This window comes from Oryx dammah, unplaced genomic scaffold (genome assembly GCF_014754425.2).
Source record: "Oryx dammah isolate SB20612 unplaced genomic scaffold, SCBI_Odam_1.1 HiC_scaffold_5, whole genome shotgun sequence".
Classification (NCBI taxonomy): domain Eukaryota; kingdom Metazoa; phylum Chordata; class Mammalia; order Artiodactyla; family Bovidae; genus Oryx; species Oryx dammah.
Window position 1 is genome coordinate 66560796 of NW_024070189.1, and position 9020 is coordinate 66569815.

The window sequence follows — 9020 nt, forward strand, 5'->3', positions numbered from 1 at the left end:
AGGATAGGAGATGGAAAGCCGGAGGCTGCGGGGGACGAGGGGAGAGGCGCAGACGGAGTCAGGGAGGGCCCGCGGCGGTCCGGTCCAGTCCCCCAGACTTCTGGAAGCATCTGGGAGATGACGGGCATCCAGGGCTGGCGCAGTTGCAGCGTGGCTTAGACGTTCAATAAATAGAGGACATTGGCCTCAATACCGTTTGCTGTAAGTCGTGCTAAAAAAGGGAAGTTTAACTGGTACCAGCCTAGAGAGAGAGAGAAGAAATGACCCTTCTGGCTTCCCTAAGACCAGTTGCTTAGGGGCCCTTGCTCTCGCCTCTCAGGTCGGTTTAGCTTGGGCGAAGTCATGGCAACAGTGCCCATCTCAGGGCCGCGCCAGCCTGGACGGGGCCCAGGAGCCTTGAAGCCCGGCTCGAAGCCAGAGGGCTTTCTTGCATTGGGGGCGGCTGCTGATTTCCACGGAGGCCTTCGCCCTGCGGTCCTTGGCCGGCTGGGTCGCCGAAGGCCAACTGAAGCCCAGGAATGGCTAATCAGGAATGTCCCGGTTGATTTGGGCGAATCCCCGGCGCATTCTTGCGGATTGGCTGTCCCCAGGACTCCCATTGCCCTCCACTCTGGGCACCACCGAGAGCAGCTGCTCATCTTTGTTGCCTTAGTGACTGGTGCCAGGGATGCGTCCCCCACCCCGCAACTCGCCCCCGCCGTGACAGCAGGGAGGATGGTTGGAGACACGGGAGTGTCCGTGGACCAGAAGGAAAGGAGGGGGCAGCCATGTTCATGGACCCTCCACCAGATTCCCAGCATGGATCTAAATGGTAGGAATCTATTCAAACCCACTTGTGATCACCACCGCCCAGGCTCGGGAAAGCCCAAGCCAACGTTGTGGCCCCACAGAACCCCACACTGCCAGCACCTTCTGGTTTCTGACCTTATTTACATAGGCCTTGTGTGCAAGGCTGTTCCCTTAAGGAAGGTTCCTTCACTCCCTCCTTCACTGCCTGCTGTAAGGCAGGCCCCCTCATCAGAACAGCCTCCACAGCCTTTCAAAGCGGTTGAGGATTTCTGTCTTGCCTGCCACCAGAACATAATAGGGAGAAGACAGCCCCTGCTCAAATGGGAAAAGTGCCACAAACTAGGTGACATAAAACAACACATGTTTATTCTCACTCTGTTTGGAACTTAAGTGTCCACAAGGCCAAGCTCCCTCCAGAGACTCCAGCGGAGGATCCTTCCTGCTTCATGAAGCTCTGAGGGCTCAGGTGTCCTTGGCTTGTGACATCCCTCCAGTCCCTGCCTCTGTTGTCACATGGTCCTCTTCTCCTCTCTGTCCTTCCTCTGTGTGTCTCTAAAAAGGACCCTTGTCCTTGGTTTAGAGACTGCGGGATGATCTCATCTCACCACCCTTCATCTCACCTGCAAACCATCCTGAGGGGGGGTTTATTGTGGGGGGATGGAGGATGTGGACACACCATTTTGGGAGCCACCTGTTAGCCCAGGACCCCCTGTGGAACCTGGATCAGACATGAAAGTTTGCTGGCAGGTCTTCCACATTTGCACTGAGCAGAGGTGTCCGGGGAGCCCCTGGGCCCCACGTTTCAGCTGGATCAGTGCCCTGGTTCATGGGAGCTGGCTGGCCTCCTTGTCTGCCTGCTCCCTGCTCAGCTCGCCTGCCAGCTGCCTGCCTCATCAATGATTTAGGCCGAATGTGGATGTGTGATGACCTTGCAATTGTCTGATAATTCTGAAAATGATACTTTACAGGGCTGGAGCAACGGAGGTGGGCGGAAGCCAGATGGGGGTCAGTGTCCCATGCACTGGTGGGGACCGCTGGGTCTTATCAATATTTCTCTTTTCAGATCTGCTGGGGCTGCCTCAGTTTACTTCTTTGTCAACACGAGGGGCAGGCCTGGGTCGCTGCCCCCTTTCTCCCCATGGGCTTTCCCCAGTGTTTCAAATGGAAATGGCTGGGTAGTTCCCGAGTATTTGGTCCTGTGTTTATTCACTGCCTTGATCACAACAGTGATAGCCAACCCTGCCCCCCCCCCCACCGCCGGCACCCCCAGCCCCGAGGTCTCCTAGCCTCTTGCTAAGTTGCTTCAGCCCTGTCTGACCTGTGACCCTATGACTGGTAGCCCACCAGGCTCCTCTGTCCATGGGACTCTACAGTCAAGAATACTGGAGTGAGTTGCCATGTCCTCCTCCAGGGGATCTACCCGACCCAGGAATCAAACCCACATCTCATTATGTCTCCATTGGCAGGTTGGGTTCTTTACCTGGGAAGACCAGCCTCTCTGACTCATTTTCCAGGTTTCTGTGGGACGGAGCCTTGAGTGTGCTGACCTGAGAGGCTATATTCAGCCCTTCCAGGCTGGAGCCCCACCCCCACCCCAGCCTCCAGAACTCAGGGATAGAAAAGACACTGAATGTTGGCTCAGGCCTGAGAACATTCATGGGGGAATCTGCCTCCTGCCCCGTGACGGGGTTCCTCAGGAACAGCAGGTTCCCCGGCCCCAGGTTCTGAGACCAATGTGCAAACCTTATCTGCCCAAACCAGCAGGCCAGCCACTCCCTCCAGGAAGGACCCACTGTGTCCCCAGACCCTGCCTGGGATAGGAGCAGTGCCGCCCCCCGACCCCCCGCCCACCCATCCACACCCTTGGGAGCTCAACCTGTGCTGGTGCCTCCCTACACGCTCTGTTTTACCTCTAATCCTCTGAGTCAGAAATAGTCTCCTTTTCCCAAGCCCAGAGAGGCTGAGTGAGCTGCCTGGGGCCTCTCAGCCTAGACCCCCTGCCTGCACTTTACCCAGGCTGCTCTGCCTTTATGGGAGCACCAAGGAGGGTGAGCAACAGTCTAGCCAGTCCTCAGATGGTCAAAGTAGAGTTATCACCTGCCCCAGCAATTATGGTATGCGCCCCAAAGAAACAAAAACAGATGTCCACACAAACCCTGAACACGCGTGTCCACAGCAGCGTGATTCACAGCAGTCCCAAAGTGAAAACAACCCAGGTGAACACTGACAGATAAACACAACGTGGTCCCTCCATACACAGGAACGTCTCTCAGCCATGAAAAGGAGAGACGCCCTGTGGACGGACCCTGAGAACACGATGCTCAGTGAGAAAAGCAGACACAGAAGGACACACGGTGTGATTCCACTGATGGGAAACGTCCAGAACAGAGAGATTCACAGACAGTGGGTTCCTGGCTGTCAGCGGCTGGGAAGTGGCTGTCAGGGGCTGGCATTTCTTCCCAGTGATGAATTGTTCTAAAATTGATTGCTGCACAGCTCTGTGAATAAACTGAAAACCATTCAAGTGGTTAGGCAGTATGGGTATGTGAATTATATCTAATAAACCTGTTTTTAAGAAATTATTAGGATGAAGACCAGAAATGACAGCACTAGCGAGGATGGGGCAGGTGAACTCTAAATGCTGCTGGGGAGCAGGCAGTGCAGCCACTTTGCAAAACAGCTTGGCAGTTTCTTAAAAAGTTGCCTGTACACCTTCCCTAAGGTCAGGCACTTGTGCTCCTTCATGCTTACACAACAGTCAACAAAAACCTGGGCAAGAAACTGTAGCAGCTTTGACAAAAGGACATAACAGACAAACACTGGAAAGAAAGGAGGTGAGCAACTGCCCAAAGGATGCAGATAGGCCATGTGGTGAGCCCATGCAGCAGCGGAGAAGCACAGAGACCAGCCAGGTAAACCTTCATTCCAAGTGTACAAATGGAAGCTCAGCATCAGGCAAACGCACCCACGGAGCCAGAAATCGGGATTGGATGCTCCTGAGGAGTCAGTGGCTAAGAATGGCAGCTTGAAAGGGTGATTTGCTGCATGTAAGTTGCAACTCAGTAAAAATTCTGCTTAGAAAATTCAGGTGATGGGATTCCTGGTAGTCAAGAATCCACTGTGCAGTGCAAGGGACGCAATCAATCAATCCCTCATTGGGGAACAAAGATGGCACATGCCGCAGGGCAACTAAGCCCACTCACAACTAAGGCCAAACACAGCCAAATAAATATTTTAAAAAAGAAAATCCTGGTGATTGTCATCTTTCTCACATCCAGGGTCTGTAAAGTTGCAGCAAGTCCTGGCTTGGGGAACACAGATCCGCGGTCCTAGGGGCAATGCAGGGTGAGTGAGGGTCCTTTGAGCATCTCTGCTCAAAACACCGTCACCAACTTGTCAACACACATCTTGTTTCCTGCAAGTTTCTGTTTGAAGACCTCTTATTTAACATATATTGATTCAGTGGCCAGCACGACTATAGAAAAACTTGGGTCAAATACTTTTATTCAAAATCACCCATAAAAAGCCCTAATGTGAAAAACCAGGCACTAAACGAGCAAGTAAAAGACCCTGGGCTTCCAGCCTGGGTTAAGCCCAGAGGCAGAGTTCTGGTTCCACATCTCCTGGGCTCGGATGCCATAGTGTGTTCAAGAGTGACCACAGGAGCGCCAGGCGCGTTGACTGACAATAAAATAGTACATTTTACAGATAAATACAAATCAACTTCAGCGAGAAGCTGAATTCACAGATACAGAATTTGTGAAAAACCAGAACATGCTATTGTTTGAATCTGTGCCACCTGGTAAGGTGGCCACTGGTCCCATGTGGATTTTTTGTTTTAAATTTTTATTTATTTGGCCATCCCTGTGTCTTGTGTGGGGTCTTAGTTTCCAGACCAGGGATCAAATCCAGGCCCTCTAATGGGGGGAGCACTTGGAGTTTGGGCTCGCGTGCAGGAGGGGCCCACAGAGACCCCCACCAGGGGTTGGTTGGGTCCTCAAGGGATGCCCATGTCCTGACCACCAGCACCAGGAACACAACCTTGTTTGGGACCAGGGTCTTCACGGATGTCAGGAGCTGAGTCACCCCAAGTGGAGTGGCCCTCATGCCAAGGGTAGTGTCCTGAGAAGAGAGGACACAGAGACATGGGGAGGGGCCGTATGATGTAGGCCCCCTGCCAGAGTGGTGATGTGGCCCCAAGGTGGCTAGCTGCACCAGGAAGCTGGTTCTGCAGGGCTTGCAGGAGGGGCTGGTCCCTCAAGATCTTGACCTCAGGCTTCCGGCCCTCAACTGCAAGAGGAGAGCCCTGTGCCCTTTTAGGTGCCCCCCCGCCCCGCCCCCGAGGCTCTCAGCAGCCATGGCCACAGGAAACCACTCTGCCCCCCGGGAAAAGGGGAGGAGGGGCCAGCCAGGCGGGGAGGGCAGCTGCTTCCACGAGCTTGCAAAATTCATGACAAGGACAACATCTCGATAGGGAACATGAGCCCAGCTGTAAGCGATCTGAGGCCACCTGCTCACCCGCACCACCCCCCCCGCCTGTCTGCGGGGTCACGGGGCAACACATGGCTGCCTTCGGTGTCCGGGCCAGACGTGGGCCCGGGCTGGGGGAGTGGAGACCCCAGACTTTGCCTGGCCACCTCCTGGGCTGCCTCGTCTGGAACTTGCTCTGGGAAAGTTGGTTAATGCCTTGTCCAGATCTTGGCTTGTGACCCCGGACGTGTGTGAGACTGGCTTGAAAAGGCCAGACCAAATCCAAGACCAGAATTAACCACAGTAAAGCAGCGCTTCTCACCTGGAGAAATTCTGCCCCTGGGCACACTGGGGTGCATGTGGGGACATCTATGCTTGTCATGGGGCAGAGGGAGGATCCTGACATTGAGTGGGTGGGGACAGGGAGGCCTCCCCACACCCCCACAGCCCCTAGGACGGCCCCACAGAGGATGCTGTGAGCCGAAGAGATTCAGCCCAGACACTCTGGTACTTCTGAATGTTTTCTGGGGCCATAGGGGCCTGCAGGGAGATAGCGCAGTTCAACAAAACCCTCCCGGGCCTCTGCAGTCCTGCTTCCTGGAGGTCAGGGCTCCTTGGGAGTGGGGGCCTTCCTGGTAAGAAGCTAATTCTGGAAGGATCCAGGAAGGGGAAGAACTATGCCTCCCAGGTGGGCTGTGGGACTCCAGGACAGAGGAGCAGCAGCCCTCCAGTTTCTCTGCCAGTAACACCTGAGACTCATAGACCTCGCGGGGCTGACATCACTGGCATCAATAGTTTATAGCAGGGAATGGACACCTGATCCCGCGTCGTGGGCTGCTGGCTATGGTGCCTCAGGGCCACCTGTGCGGGAGGCTCCTGATGACTGCCCCCCAGGGAACAGGATGGGCCCCTCTTGGTCTGAACACACCAGCAGGCATGTGTGTGGTGCCATGGTTTTCACAGAAGTGTCTCCTTCCTGGGGTGGAAATGGTCTGTCACCAATTCACTCTCATTTCGATGGGCCAAGGGATGGCGGCTACTTGACATTCACCCAGAGGGGTGGGGGCAAAGACAAAGACTCCAGATTCCTCTCCATTTCTGCAAAAAAAGATGATCAGCCAACCAACATGTTCATGAAAAGATGATCACCATCACGAGGAGAACGAAAGTCAGACCACAGCAACACTGTACCTCCCGACTGCGAGGGTGGATGGTGTCCATACAGCAGTCACAAGTGTGGACCGGGGTGTGAGGAGGCTAGAATCCTTGTCCACGGATGGTGGGAGATTAAACTGTGCAGCTGCCATGGACGACAGTGGCTATTCCTCCAAAGCGTAAAAGTAAGAGTTACTGTATGGCCAGTAATTCCATCCTAGGAATTCCACCCTAGGAAAATGAAAACATGTTACATAAGTACTTTTACATGAAAGTTCACGGTAAAGGGATGAACAGCAGATAGAAAGTGGACACAACTTGAGTGTCCATCAGCAGACAGACACATGGGTCTGCTCCCTCCACACACAGAAGCATCACTCAGCCAGGAAAAGGGGAGAAGCCCTGACACTTGCTACCACGTGGACAGACCCTGAGAACACGATGCTCAGTGAGAGAAGCAGACACAGAAGGGACACACAGGGTGTGATTCCACTGATGGGAAACGTCCAGAACAGGATGATCCACAGACAGAGAGAGTGGCTTCCTGGTCAGGGGAGGAGCAAGTGACTGCTCAAGGGGAGAGGCTTCTCTTTGCTCCTGAGCCTTTTAGATGTGTTTTTTCTTACCAAGTTTAACATTTATATATATTAAATACACATTCTGCACAATTAGACAATGAAATAGAAGAAAACTAAAAATCATCTGTAACGTCTGGCCCCCCCAAGTCAGCAGTAACTACCTTTACCATCAGAGGTTTTCCCTTCAGTATATTTCCTGAATCTATGTAGGTTGTATGGGAAACATAGATGTGCACATATGAACATAGCTATACATATGTATGCATATATATAATACTTACACACCATAGATTGTTGCTGTTTAGTCACTAAGTCGTGTCTGATTCTTTGTGACCCCATGCACTGAAGCACGCCAGGCGGAAGCCTGTCCTTTACCATCTCCCAGAGTTTGCTCAAATTCATGTCCATTGAATTGGTGATGCCATCCAACCATCTCATCTTCTGCTGCCCCCTTCTCTGTTTTTTCAATCTTTCCCAGCATCAGGGTCTTTTCCAATGAGTTAGCTCTTAGCATTAGGTGGCCAAAGTATTGGAGCTTCAGATTCAGTTTCAGTCCTTCCAATAAATATTCAGGGTTGATTTCCTTTAGGACTGACTAGTTTGATCTTGCAGTCCAAGGGACTCTCAAGAGTCTTCTCCAGCACTATAGTTTGAAGCACTCAGCCTTCTTTATGGTCCAACTTTCACATCTGTACTTGACTACAGGAAAAACCATAGCTTTGACCATATGGACATCCGTCAGCAAGGTAATGTCTCTGCTTTTTAATACACCGTCTAGGTTTGTTATAGTTTTTCTTCCAAGGAGCAAGCATTTATTGATTTCATGGCTGTAGTCATTGTCTGCAGTGATTTTGGAGCCCAAGAAAATAAAATTTTTCACTGCTGCCATCAATTGATACATATACATAAAATTGGGATCACACTGATATCTTCCAAACCTTGCCTAAAAATAACTGTCATTGTAGCAAGTTTGCACAACTGTGAAAAAATATATAATAAGCGTGCAAAGCTCTTCTCTTCTGGTCCTGTCAGATTCCTGTTGCTCCAAGCTCACGCTCTTTACTTGCAGGCATTTTCCACACCCCAGCATCTGTGGGGATCTGGGATTGTAAAGGTGGCACCTCACTCCCAGGTGTTACACAGGTTCCCTCCTGTGGTTTGTAAACAGTCCTCAAGCCTTTTGTATCCATTTTTCCTTGATATATTTAACAACCAGCTCTGGCATCTCCAAAGCTTAGGCAGGAAAAACATTTTTTAAAAGTCCATGCAGAAAGGGAAACAAACATTCCAGGAATCCAAAGGTAAAACATGCAGCAGGCCTTTAAGTCTTGAATTTGTTACAAGATTGCTTCTGTTGTGTTTTAAATCCTAAAGTTTATATTGAAGGATTTGGAAACTGACTTCAGATGGAAGCTCCACAATGACTGGAAGAATGAGGATCCAAGAAGGGAATGCATGTGTAGACAGATACAACTGCTCATGATCTATATTAAAGTGAATGATGTTTCCTTGTGAAGTTAGAATGACAGTGATGGAATTAATATACAAAGTCTCAACCCACAGACTGAGGTAGGATTTACTGGTTAATGTTCCAAGTGCCTTACATAGAAAGCAAGAAGAAAAAGTATATATAATTCTGTGCTCTACTGCTTTTAATAAGTGCTTATAAATCTGTGTGCATGCTAAGTTGCTGCAATTATGTCAAACTCTTTGTGACCCTGTGGACTGTACTCTGCCAGGCTCCTCTGTCCATGGGACTCTTCAGGCAAGAATACTGGAGTGGGTTGCCATGCCCTCCTGCAGGGGATCTTCCTGATCCAGAGATCAAACCTGTGTCTCTTAGTCTCCTGCATTGGCAAGCGGGTTTTTAACACTAGCACCACCTGGGAAGCCCTTCATAAATCTTAGCTTATGTTCTGTTTTTGGCAGCAAGGGATCTTAGCCCCCTGACCAGGGACAGAACCTACATCCCCGCATTGAAAGAGGAAGTTTTAACCCCTGGGCCGCTGGGAGCAGGTTTTTAAATTC